The sequence below is a fragment of the Eubalaena glacialis genome, chromosome 2 (genome assembly GCF_028564815.1).
Source record: "Eubalaena glacialis isolate mEubGla1 chromosome 2, mEubGla1.1.hap2.+ XY, whole genome shotgun sequence".
Lineage (NCBI taxonomy): Eukaryota > Metazoa > Chordata > Mammalia > Artiodactyla > Balaenidae > Eubalaena > Eubalaena glacialis.
The window spans coordinates 42,740,657-42,754,400 of NC_083717.1; the positions used below are offsets into that span (position 1 = coordinate 42,740,657).

The 13,744-nt window shown below is 41.5% G+C and overlaps 1 protein-coding gene across 6 annotated transcripts in view; it reads right to left on the minus strand.

The window, feature by feature from the left end:
- Nucleotides 1–10,981, minus strand: part of AKAP13 (A-kinase anchoring protein 13) — a 346,999-nt gene extending 336,018 nt beyond the window's left edge. For all 6 annotated transcript variants that reach the window (XM_061179975.1, XM_061179974.1, XM_061179973.1 and 3 more), the window contains exon 1: nt 10,763–10,981. The gene's annotated coding sequence lies outside the window, so the exon portion shown is untranslated. The remainder of the gene's footprint in view (nt 1–10,762) is intronic.
- Between the last annotated feature and the right edge of the window lie 2,763 nt (nt 10,982–13,744).

A 13,744-nucleotide genomic window follows, 5' to 3' on the forward strand; every position in this document is an offset into this window, starting at 1 on the left:
ATTCCTGTTCAACATCATACTGGGGGTCCTAGCCAGTTCAATAAAGCAAGAAAAAGAAATAAAAAGCATACAGACTACAAAGGAAGAGATCAAACTTCCTGTATTTGCCAATGACATTACTGTCTATGAAGAAGATCCCAAGTGAGTTTAGCGAGGTTGTAAGACACCAGGTCGGCATACAAAATTCAATCCTATTTCTACATACTAGCAATGGACAACTGGAAATTGAAATTTTAAAAGCACCATTTACAACAGCACCAGAAAGCATGAAATAAATATTAATCTTACAAAATATGTGCAAGAGCCAATTATTAAAACTACAAAAAACTAATAAAAACGTCAGAAAAGGTCTAAGTAAATAGATATATCATGTTCATGGCTCAGTATTACTAAACTGTCACTTCTCCCCTAAGTGATTTACAGATTCAATACAATGCCAATCAAAAATCTCAGCAGGATTTTTTATATATGTCAACAAGCTGATTCTAAAATGTACCTGAGGGAATGCCCTGGTGGTCCAGTGGTTAGGACTCCGTGCTTTCACTGCCGAGAGCCTGGGTTCAACCCCTGGTCGGGGAACTAGGATCCCACAAGCCACGCAATGCAGCCAAAAAAATAAATAGATATAAATAAATAAATACATACATACATAATGAAAATTAAAATAAATAAATAAATAAAACGTCCTTGGAAAGGCAAAGCAACTATAACATTCAAAAACAATTCTGAAAAATAACACAATTAGAGAACTCATACTACCTGATTTCAAGACTTAGTATAAAGCTACAGTAATCAACAGTGTGGTAATGGAAAAATGAAAGACACAGATCAATGGAACAGAATACAGAATCCAGAAACAGACCCACATATATATAATCAACTGGCTTTCAGCAAAGGTACAAAGGTAATTCAATGGAGAAAGATGTCTTTTCAAAAAACACTGCTGGAACAACTAAACACCCATATGCAAAAAACTAAATCTCAATCTACACTTTGCACCATTAGAAAAAATAACTCAAAGTGATTCATATACCTAAATATAAAATTCTGAATTACAGCAGAGGGCAGACAGCAGAAGCAAGAAGAACTACAATCCTGCAGCCTGTGGAACAAAAACCACATTCACAAAAAGACAGACAAGATGAAAAGGCAGACAGCTATGTACCAGATGAAGGAACAAGATAAAACCCCAGAAAAACAACTAAATGAAATGGAGATAGGCAAAATTCCAGAAAAAGAATTCAGAATAATGATACTGAAGATGACACAGGACCTCAGAAAAAGAATGGACGCAAAGATCGAAAAGATGCAAGAAATGTTTAACAAAGACCTAGAAGAATTAAAGAACAAACACCTACAAGAATTAAAGAACAAACAAACAGAGATGAACAATACAATAACTGAAATGAAAAATACACTAGAAGGAATCAATAACAATAACTGAGGCAGAAGAACGACAGAATGGTGGAATTCACTGCCGCAGAAGAGAAAAAAGAAAAAAGAATGAAAAGAAATGAAGACAGCCTAAGAGACATCTGGGACAGCATTAAATGCAACAACATTCGTATTATAGGGGTCCTAGAACGAGGAGAGAGAGAAAGGACCCAAGAAAATATTTGAAGAGATTATAGACAAGAACTTCCCTAACATGGGAAAGGAAATAGCCACCCAACACCAGGAAGCGCAGAGAGTCCCAGGCAGGATAAACACAAGGAGAAACACGCCGAGACACACAGTAATCAAACTGACAAAAATTAAAGACAAAGAAAAATTATTGAAAGCAACAAGGGAAAAATGACAAATAAACATATAAGGGAACTCCCATAAGGTTAACAGCTGACTTCTCAGCAGAAACTCTATAAGCCAGAAGGGAGTGGCATGATATATTTAAAGTGATGAAAGGGAAGAACCTACAACCAAGATTACTCTGCCTGGCAAGGATCTCATTCAGATTCGATGGAGAAATCAAAAGCTTTACAGACAAGCAAAAGCTAAGAGAATTCACCACCACCAAACCAGCTCTACAACAAATGCTAAAGGAACTTCTCTAAGTGGGAAACACAAGAGAAAAAAACGACCTACAAAAACAAACCCATAACAATTAAGAAAATGGTAATAGGAACATACATATCGATAATTACCTTAAACGTGAATGGATTAAATGCCCCAACCAAAAGACACAGGCTCGCTGAATGGATACAAAAACAAGACCCATATATGTGCTGTCTACAAGAGACCCACTTCAGACCTAGGGACACATACAGACTGAAAGTGAGGGGATGGAAAAAGATATTCCATGCAAATGGAAATCAAAAGAAAGCTGGAGTAGCTATACTCATATCAGATAAAATAGACTTTAAAATAAAGAATGTTACAAGAGACAAAGAAGGACACTACATAATGATCAAGGGATCAATCCAAGAAGAAGATATAACAATTATAAATATATATGCATCCAACATAGGAGCACCCCAATACATAAGGCAACTGCTAACAGCTATAAAAGAGGAAATTGACAGTAACACAATAATAGTGGGGGACTTTAACACCTCACTTACACCAATGGACAGATCATCCAAAATGAAAATAAATAAAGAAACAGAAGCTTTAAATGACACAATAGACCAGATAGATTTAATTGATACTTACAGGACAGTCCATCCAAAAACAGCAGATTACACTTTCTTCTCAAGTGCGCACGGAACATTCTCCAGGATAGATCACATCTTGGGTCACAAATCAAGCCTCAGTAAATTTAAGAAAATTGAAATCATATCAAGCATCTTTTCTGACCACAACGCTATGCGATTAGAAATGAATTACAGGGAAAAAAACGTAAAAAACACAAACACATGGTGGCTAAACAATACGTTACTAAATAACCAAGAGATCACTGAAGAAATCAAAGAGGAAATCAAAAAATACGTAGAGACAAATGACAATGAAAACATGACGATCCAAAACCTATGGGATGCAGCAAAAGCAGTTCTCAGAGAGAAGTTTATAGCTGTACAAGCCTACCTCAAGAAACAAGAAAAATCTCAAATAAACAATCTAAACTTACACCTAAAGGAACCAGAGAAAGAACAAAACCCAAAGTTAGCAGAAGGAAAGAAATCATAAATACCAGAGCGGAAATAAATGAAATAGAAACAAAGAAAACAATAGCAAAGACCAATAAAACTAAAAGCTGGTTCTTTGAGAAGATAAACAAAATTGATAAACCATTAGCCAGACTCATCAAGAAAAAGAGGGAGAGGACTCAAATCAATAAAACTAGAAATGAAAAAGGAGAAGTTACAACAGACATTGCAGAAATACAAAGCATCCTAAGGGACTACTACAAGCAACTCTATGCCAATAAAATGGACAACCTGGAAGAAATGGACAAATTCTTAGAAATGTATAACCTTCCAAGACTGAACCAGGAAGAAATAGAAAGTATGAAGAGACCAATCACAATCACTGAAATTGACACTGTGATTAAAAATCTTCCAACAAACAAAAGTCCAGGACCAGATGGCTTCACAGGTGAATTCTATCAAATATTTAGAGAGGAGCTAACACCCATCCTTCTCAAACTCTTCCAAAAAATTGCAGAGGAAGGAACATTCCCAAACTCATGCTATGAGGCCACCATCACCCTGATACCAAAACCAGACAAAGGTACTACGAAAAAAAAAAATTACAGACCAGTATCACTGATGAATATAGATGCAAAAATCCTTAACAAAATACTAGCAAACAGAATCCAACAACACATTAAAAGGATCATACACCATGATCAAGTGGGATTTATCCCAGGGATGCAAGGATTCTTCAATATACGCAAATCAATCCATGTGATACATCATATTAACAAATAGAATAAAAACCATATGATCATCTCAATAGATGCAGAAAAAGCTTTTGACAAAATTCAACACACATTTATGATAAAAACTCTCCAGAAAGTGGGCACAGAGGGAACCTACCTCAACATAATAAAGGCCATATATGATAAACCCACAACAAACATCATTCTCAATGGTGAAAAACTGAAGGCATTTCCTCTAAGATCAGGAACAAGACAAGGATGTCCACTCTCACCACTATTATTCAACATAGGTTTGGAAGTCCTAGCCATGGCAATCAGAGAAGAAAAACAAAAGAAATACAAATTAGAAAAGAACTAAAAAAAACAAAACAAAAAACAAAATTCTGAATGATAAAAATTCTAGGAGAAAATACAGGGGCAAGTCTTCGCACTCTCAGATGGGGTAATAATAAGAAAGCAAACAACTCTAATTCAAAAAGTTTAAAACTCCAATTCAAAAAGATACATGCACCCCAATGTTCATAGCAGCACTATTTACCAAAGCCAAGAAATGGAAATAACCCAAGTGCCCAATACACACACAATGGAATATTATCCTTATTTTTTTTTTAAAAATTTTAATCAACTATAAAAAGATATTTGGAGGACAAATAGGAAAAGTTGAATATGCACTGAATAATTCTATAGAATTGTTCATTTTTTTAGATGTTATCATTATATTTGGTTATGTAGAACAAGGATTAGCAAACTTTTTCTCTAAAAAGTGAGGTAGTAAATACTTTCTGCTTTGTGGACCACAGGGTGTCTTGTAACTGTTCTGTCAGTGTAGCACCAAAGCAGTCACAGACAATATGTAAATAAAGGAGCACTGCTGCGTCCCAATAAAACTTTATTTATTAAAAAAAACATGTTCACTGCAGCTCTATTTACAATAGCTAGGACATGGAAGCAACCTAAATGTCCATCGACATATGAATGGATAAAGAAGATATGGCACATATATACAATGGAATATTACTCAGCCATAAAAAGAAACGAAATTGAGTTATTTGTAGTGAGGTGGATGGACCTAGAGTCTGTCATACAGAGTGAAGTAAGTCAGAAAGAGAAAAACAAATACCGTATGCTAACACGTATATATGGAATCTAAAAAAAAAATGGTTCTGAAGAACCTAGGGGCACAACAGGAATAAAGACACAGACGTGGAGAATGGACTTGAGGACATGGGGAGGGGGAAGGGTAAGCTGGGACGAAGTGAGAGAGTGGCATGGACATATATATACTACCAAATGTAAAACAGATAGCTAGTGGGAAGCAGTCACATAGCACAGAGAGATCAGCTCAGTGCTTTGTGACCCCCTAGAGGGGTGGGATAGGGAGGGTGGGAGAGAGATGCAAGAGGGAGGAGATATGGGGATATATGTATATGTACAGCTGATTCACTTTGTTATAAAGCAAAAAGTAAAGGCAGTAGGCCAGATTGGCCTGAGGGCCATAGTTTGCAGACAAAACTCTAGTGACAGAGCAGAGTAGTGGTTACCTATGGCAAGGTAGGCAGCAGGGTGAGGGATGAAGGCAGAACTGTCTGGAAAGCAGCACAAGGGAACTTTCTGGAGTGACGGAAACATTCTTTACCTTGACTGTGTTGTTAAGTTACATGCATGGGTACATTTGTCAAAACTCATCAAACTTCATATACTTAAAATGGGTGCATTTTATCATATAAACCATAATTGAGTAAACCTGATTTGTTTTAAAATGTACTCTTTTCAGGTAACAGCATCAATGATGTGAAAAGCATGCCCTTTGGAGCCAGAATAATCTGAGTTCAAATTTTAGCACCAAAATTTAACAACTATGTGACCACTGTCAAATCACTTTTGAGGGTGTTTCCTCCCCTTTAAATGGGTTAATAATTCCTGCTTCACAGGTTGGTTTCAAAAACGAAATAAATGTGTGTAAGACACATAGTATAACATCTGGCACATAAGAGGCACACTCCCTGATTATTTTTTAATTTTTTAAAAATTTAAGAAAATGAGTCAGTAAAGATCAGACAACTACACTAGCTTCTTTTGTACTCTTCTAAAACATTCTGACATTCTTTGTTCACTGTTTACTGTGGTTTCACCTGACTTCAAGCACTGGCATCCAATGTCAGTTCCTGTGATTTCAGAGTAACTTGGGTCTCACAGCAAGCACTGAGTTTAGAAAAATACTCCATGACAAATATGTTATAAAAGGAAATCTGAGAAGATAAGAGCCAAAAGTAAGACGTATCCATTTTCCCAAGTAAGGAGAATGGCAATAGAAATGATATAATATTTATAAGGAAAAACCAATAAACTTGGATGTTTTCTCCTTTTATAGACTAGGATTTGAATTTTATCCAAACCAGTAGCCAACCAGCAAAACTACAAAATGACAAAGCATCTGTATAGTGCTTTATCTCGAGCGTTTCTCAGGACAGTAGTGGGGAGTAGGTAGGATGACAATATCAAATTTGTTCTTATTTTATAAGTAAGGATACTAAGTCTGAGACAGATGAAGTGGCCTGCTCAAGGACACACTGCCAATAATTGGCGAAGTTCGGATGTGAAGTCCGCCATGTGGCCCCATATCATATGCCTTCAGTAGACATCACCATCAGAGAGTTATCTTGGGTTTGTGAAACTCTACATAACTCCTAGGTGCTGTTCTCTTGCTTGACATCTTTGGCTGTCTAAAAGACTAATTCATTACAGTGTGACATACTTAATTCCTAACATTCAGGAATAACTAGCCTTTTGAGGTGGTAAAGACTATTTTTGTGGCCGAATATGGGCTTAAGATAGGATCATAAGTGAAAATTCAAAAGGACTGATTTCTGGGACTTCCTTGGTGGTCCAGCGGGTAAAACTGCACTCCCAGCGCAGGGGGCCCAGGTTCGATCCCTGGTCGGGGAACTAGATCCCACGTACATGCCACAACTAGAGTCCGCATGCTGCAACTAAGACCCGGCACAGCCAATATAAATAATAAATAAACAAATATCAAAAGGACTGATTTCTAATAGAAGAGCCTACAGAGTGACATAAATGGTAAATCCCTCACACCGTCTCCTTCTCCCCATCCCAATACCCACATCACACACACTGATATCCACACCTTCCCCACGCTCTGAACACAGCTCTGAAGAGGTAAAAAAGGAAAACACATCATTGTCCCACACAAGTATTCGTAACAATCACAGTATCTCAGTATCAGGTCTACTGGTGCATTCTCTGAGCAAGGACTGACTAAAATGGGTTATCTACCCATCTTCTACTTATGTGTCCCAATCAACCGAGAGGTGGACCACAAGACCATAAATGTGAAGACATATGAATGAAACAAACTTCCTTCCACGAACAGCTTCCTCCTCTCCCCCCGCTTACAGTGGGGTAAGACAGCCCGACAGTGACTCAGGAGCACTGCTTCCAAATGGATGCCTGTCCCCATCAGTAATAACCAAGTTTATTCAAGAGCACTTCAATGTTAACTTTAAAAGAGGGGATTACCAAAAGTCCAAGTGTGTTCTTCTAGCTTTGTCAACTTTGTTTTTTTCCTCAATCTGTGAGTCTGGTCAATTATAATTTTTAAAGGTTTACTATAATCCTTCATGGTTAACTTTTTGCCCTTATTTTATAAGAAAACAAATGGAAAGATGAGATTCAATATACAGAAATGTCCATGACAGGTTAATATTTCTAGAATGTATTTATTCCACTTGGTATTCTGAATATTCTAAACAAAGCTGGTATAACTGATTTAAATCACTGTTTCCTTCCGCAAATGGTGGCACCTTCAAAAGTGTTATCTTGAAGGGGAAGTAAATGATTTGCTCAAGTCTCTGAATTGTACTACTGCTTTATTAACCCACAGTCCAGTCCCATCTTAATCAAGTTTGAGAAACGTAGTCATAATCCATGCCTGCTATTTTTCAAAATTAAGGTAAAATAAGGAAGAAAAGCTGGAACTAAATAACTCAGATATCCTATTACAAATGTTGAAAACAACCCATCTCTAACGATTTCCTAAACTATAAATGCACAGAGTTCTGTCCTACAGAGACAGTCTGCAAAGTCCACTCAAAGACTAAGAGCTGACTGAGAAGATAAAACTGCTCTTTCTATTAACATTCAGTTCAACCGCACCTTTAAAAAACTGCATTTAAGACTCTCAATTCTCAGAAGCATTCCCTCTTTACAAAACAAACAGCTAAACCACTGTTCTCAGAAGCATCAGACTTTTAAAAATGCTCTCTTAACTCATACAAAAATTATCCAAATTATTGTCATTACAGCTACCAGGTAATAGGCACCTACTTAATGTTAGGCGCACTATGAAGTATGTCACATAGTTTCATTTATTGCTAAGAATGCTGTAAAGTATGTTACTATACCTTACACAGTAGGAAACTGAAGCTCTGAGGGGATAAGTGACCTGCTCAAGGCTACCCAACTAGTCAATGGAAGGGTGGGGATTTGAACTCAAATTTACCTAATTCCAAAAGATGTACATTCTTCTAAACTGTGCTGCCTCCCCAATTCACAACAGAGGTATGAACAGGCAGAGGAGTGAATGGATTTGTCCAGCAGTCGTAATCATTTCACCAAAAAAGGGAGAAATTTTCTCGATTAGAACCACTTTCTGAAATCCATAGCGCACTGTTTAAACCTCATTTCTTTTCAAGAAGTAATTAACAGGTTAAAAAGAAAGGTTAGAAATCCTTATAAAGTACACTAAATTTCATCACAGATCTGCAAGTGAGCTGTCATGTTTAACAAGTCCCCAGAGTTAGTGGTTCTCTGGGTACCACACTAGGGTGAAGTACCAAGCACTTCACCCAATTCAAATGCATCCTGAGCACCTGAGCTGTGTTAAGACTCCTTCCTGGCACAGAGGCACAAAGCTAAGACCCATCACAGCCCTCAGGGAGTCAACAGGCTAGAAGAGGAGTCCATTTATACTACATATGCAGTTACTATTAGTCAGGCAAAAAAAATGAAGTGTGAGAAATCCTAAAACAAAAGTATGTATAACATGCTATCAGAGAGGGAAAGCAACTGGCCTACTTATCACATGTTCTAAGTAGTGTTTGTTTACATTTTGTCCCTCCCTGACAACGCCTTCCAACCTCTGTCACCATCCCTCCCCACAACCGCCCCCCACACAGGTACACACAGGTACACATAGCCACACAACCAGGAAGGAAAGCCCTAAGAGCAAGGATTATGATTCCTAAAAGTGACCTTGTTGTACTTTAAAAATACAAACTTATGCCATCAGGACATGTTTCTTTAGCTTTGTCAGGTGAAGTAAGTTGCTTTTTCAGAGCAAAATTAGGCCAACCTAACCAGGAAAACCCGGGCAACACTTCACATTACTCACTTAGCATGAGAAACCAATCAACGCACATTGACCCACACCGTATTTCTCAAATTTTTCTTGTTAATTTAGCAGATGGCAAAGGGATATACAACTGATAGGAATACATTCTGGTCATTTTGTTCCACCACGCAATTTGACAGACATTTAGGCTTGTTCCACCGCGGGGACTTAAACAGAATCATTCTCACATCATAAGCCAAATGAACTGAATTCAGCAGAACCGATGCACCCAAAGCTTGACAACAGGGCTTGTACTTCTTGCAGCCTGCAAATCCCCTAGAGACCACGAAAGCCTACAGGACTAACAATGATTTATCTCAGCTGATCACAACTCCTTTACAAACTTGCAAAAACTGATCTTTCCAAAACTGCCTGCATTTATCCTGATCTGGGCAATCCAACGGTTTAAAGAAATAAAGTTACTTATGAAAATAAAACTGGGGGGGGGGGCGGGAGGGAGGGCTGTTGAATAAGAAAAAAAGGCACACTGCTTTTTCCTTTAGTTCTATATGCCTGGGGCAACAAACTCAAAATAACTTCACTGAGGAGTGTAAAAGCTAAGACGAACACCAAAGTATTGCTCAATCCAACTTACACTGTCAACTCCTGAGTTCACAGTAAGATCTAGAAACTTAAATGTGACGGAATCATTTTGCTGTAAGAACTAGTTCAAAAAAAAAACACACACAAAAACAAAAAGCCAATCCTTTCTTCTGATAGAAAAACTCTTGAGGATTTCCCCCACATTTATTTTAAAATCTTAACATACTGGTTGACTTTGGGGGGAAAAAAGGGGGGAGGGAGAGGGGTTCAGTAAGCCATATTTACCCAAAAAAAAGTTTGGTTTGGTCTCAAAGTATGGCTGCATTTGAACTCGACAGAGCTGAGCCCGTGGCACGGTCCCAGAGCGGGTCCCCTCGGGCTGCACGTCTCCGACCCGCGCGGGTGCCCCGGCCGCGCCCCCGGGAACAGGCGCCGAGAGCGCCCCCCTAAGGCGGGTAAGGCCCGGCGTGTTTACCGCTCGCGCCGGCCCCCGAGAGCCGCTCCCTCGCGGCCGCAGCACTTGTTCGCCGACTCCCGGACGGGAGGGACCCGCGGAGCAGCCGCAGCTCCGGGGGGGCTACCGCGGCTCCCGCTCCCACAGGAGCCGACCGGGCAATGCCGGGGGTCCAGGCACCTGAGGGGGCATCGCGGCCGTGCGGGACGGCCGTGCCCCCAACTCCGGGAGTGGAGGCGGCCCCGAAGCTGGGCTGCGGGAGCGGCAAGGCGCGCCGCGGCCCCGGGACAGACAATGCGTGAAGGGGGCCGCGGAGGGAGTCGGGGGCCGCAGAGCCGGGGGGCGCTCCCGCGCCGCCCATTCATCCCCGCCCGCGCGCCCGCGCGCCCCCGCCCAGCCCCCGCAGCCCCGGACCCCCGCTCCGGCCCCCACCCGGAGGACCGGCCGCAGGGGGAGGGGCCCGCGCTCCCCACCCGCGACCCCTCCTCAAATCACAAAACTTCCCCCAACTCCGCCAACTAAGTTGCGCTCTCACCGTGAGGCGCCCGGGGCTCCCCCGCGGGCCGAGCCGGAGCAGCTCCGCACCTTCGCCGCGGAGAAAGACAATAGGCGGCCGCTCCTCTGGCGGCAGAGGCGGCGGTGGTGGCAACGGCTTGAAACTGCGGCGGCAGAGGCGAGGAGCGGGCGCGGCGACCTCGGCGGAGCCTAGGAGCTTTACCGCGGCGGCTCCAGCTCCCTGCTGGCCCTGCACACAGCCCCAGCCAGCCCGCGCATGCGCCACAAGCTACTCGGGGATGGGCGGGGCACCCGGGGAGGGCTGTAACGCCTACGAGCTCTCCTGTGAGTAAGCGCGGAGCCGGGGGCCGCGAGCCGGGGTTGCACAGGAGAGCTGCCCATCAAGCTCCGTGAGACCAATAGGAAGACACCTGGGCGGTCCCTTCGGGTTGCTAAGGAAGGCTGAGGTTGACCGCAGCTGCAGCGCTGCGGCAAAGTGATCAAAGTCGGGTGGCTGGTAGAGGTGCCGACTGAAATGCTCACTCACCCTCTCCTCTGCGCCCTGACTCCGGAAGCCGCCCTTCCTCTGTGTAAGGGTGCTTACCTGAGCTGTAGCACTTACCGTAACACATACTGAAATGATTTACTCTTCTGTTTCCCTCCACTTGAAATCAGAAAGTGGGGTCTTTTCTGTGTCCAGTGCCTGAGAGAGTCGTTGCTAGGTATTCAACAAGTGTTTTAGTTGGATGGATGGATGGATGGATGGATCTATGGTGGCATCAGGATTGTGACAGGGCGTTCCATAAACTTTTGGCTTCCCGATCACCGCAAAATCAGACAATCTGCAAGTTGCAAGGACCTCAGGAATCATCTGGTGGCTTTTGAAAAGCAAAATGTGGTCTGTTAATACACGAATAAACTCATTTTGATAGTTGTGCGTTTATTTTAATGTGTATTGGAGGAAAATGCCTTTCACATCAAAAGACCATTTCATTGATGTTATTTCTTAGATAAGCTGTAAAACATGAATCTACTTAAAGAAAAAATTTAAGTAAAAAATTTACGTTATATAGAAAGTATATATGTACTTATACTTCACATAAGTGCAAAAACGTGCAAATTGATAGTAATCGAAGTAAGAACAGTGGTTACCTAGAGGGAGAAGCATTATTGGCTGGGAAGGAGCAGGGCAGGTGCTGGGCAAGTTCTGTATTTTGATCTGAATGGTAAATAACAAAGGTATAGACTTATGTGAAAATTCATCCAGTGTACAATTAAGATTAGTGCACTTTACACAGGTTACACATGTATTTTATATCAATTTAAAATACTTATATAGGATATGGCCCCCAAAAATGTGAAGATGCAAAGGACTATCTTTTGGGAAACCTGATCCAACCAAGCTCCCTACCAGTGACTGACTACCTGAGAGGGGCTACTGTGAATACTTACTGCCTGAATCAGGCACTTTCATTGTTGTTTGGCTCTAAATCTTAGAAGTGCTCCTAGCCTTGAGCAGAAATTTGCTTCCCTGTAAGTGAACCTGATTCTCACATATGTTTTCTTATTTCAGCCTCACAGAATGGAAAACCAAGGCCAAACGTTTCCAGTGCTTCATGTGAAATTATTTCCCAATCACCTTATTATTCCCTCCTCCATACTCACTCTAACCTGTCCTGTCAATATTTGAAAGGTGGCCCAGAGAGAGGAGACTCCTAGATCCTAGTCCTGACTCTGTCCCAAAGAAGCCCACCCTGAGCAGGTCACCCCTTCTCAAAGAACTTCAGTCTCCTGTAAAGCAAGGGGACTAACCTAGAAAATCTCTTGGACCCTAACACGTGAAAACCCCATGGTCTTCTGCTGGAGCAAACAGCAGCAGATGTTACCATGTTGTCTTTCTAGTGACTGCTGACAACAACATTCCCTGCTCCCAGTCTCAGCAGGATTTATACCTTCCCAGTGAGCTGCAGAAAAGGTCAAGAGTCCAGCGTTTTTCAAAGTTTACCATGCCTACAAATCACCTGGGACATTTTGTTAAATGTGGATTCTGACTCAGTAGGTCTGGGGTGGGATCTGGGATTCTACACTTCTAACAGACTCCCAGGTGATTCTGATGCTGCTGGTCTGGGACCCTGCTTTGAGGGGCAAGGGTCTACTCTACATTCCCCAGACAGCTAAATCCTCTGTCTTCTTGGGAAGTCCTAAGTAGTTATCTGCATGGCTGGCACATTCTCATCATCCAGGCACCAGCTCTAATGTCCCTCGTCAGAGAAAATGTCTATCTAAAATAACTCACTCTCACCTAGTCCCTCTCATTCATATTACTTAAACCTATTCTCAGCATTTATTCCGGTCTGAAAGTATCTTATTTGGGTGTGGTTATGGGCTCTCTCCCCCACTGTAATGTAAGTTCCCTAAAGTCTGTTTTGTTTACCCCTCTCTCTCCTACACCTAACAGAGTCCCAGTGGGAACAGTAGGCACTCAGAAGTTTTGCATGAATGAATTTGTACAGAAGGAGCTACTGTGAGGTGCCCTCAAACTGACGGTCCCTGATACTGAAGACTTGTTCTTCCAAGGGACACCAAATGTCTCTATTCAGTGTGCCCCATTTCACCAGAAAGAGATTTGGGGTTTAGTAATTCTCTTACTTTTCCTGAGTAAGTTTTCAAGCCAGGAAAGATACCAGGGCCTTATCAAGCAGCAGTAGGATTTTGTATCTCTCAACTATCTCTAACCTGTCTCTCCAGTCAACTTACAGTTCTCCAATTGATTTACATAGGTTATAATACCTATAACTCTAACAAGAATAAACCCCATTTTGCAGAGTCCCTGGAAATTACCAAAGCAAGGAAAAAACAAAATCAACATAGATGTAAGAACATGAATTTCTCTTGAGACCCATGGTCCCTAAAATGTCTACTTTGGTAAAAGAAGGAGCGCTGGAACCAACTTGCCTCAGGGCTCTTCTTTCATAGCAGTGGACTCTTTATTCCTTTCACAGTACAAATAGTACCCTGCTGT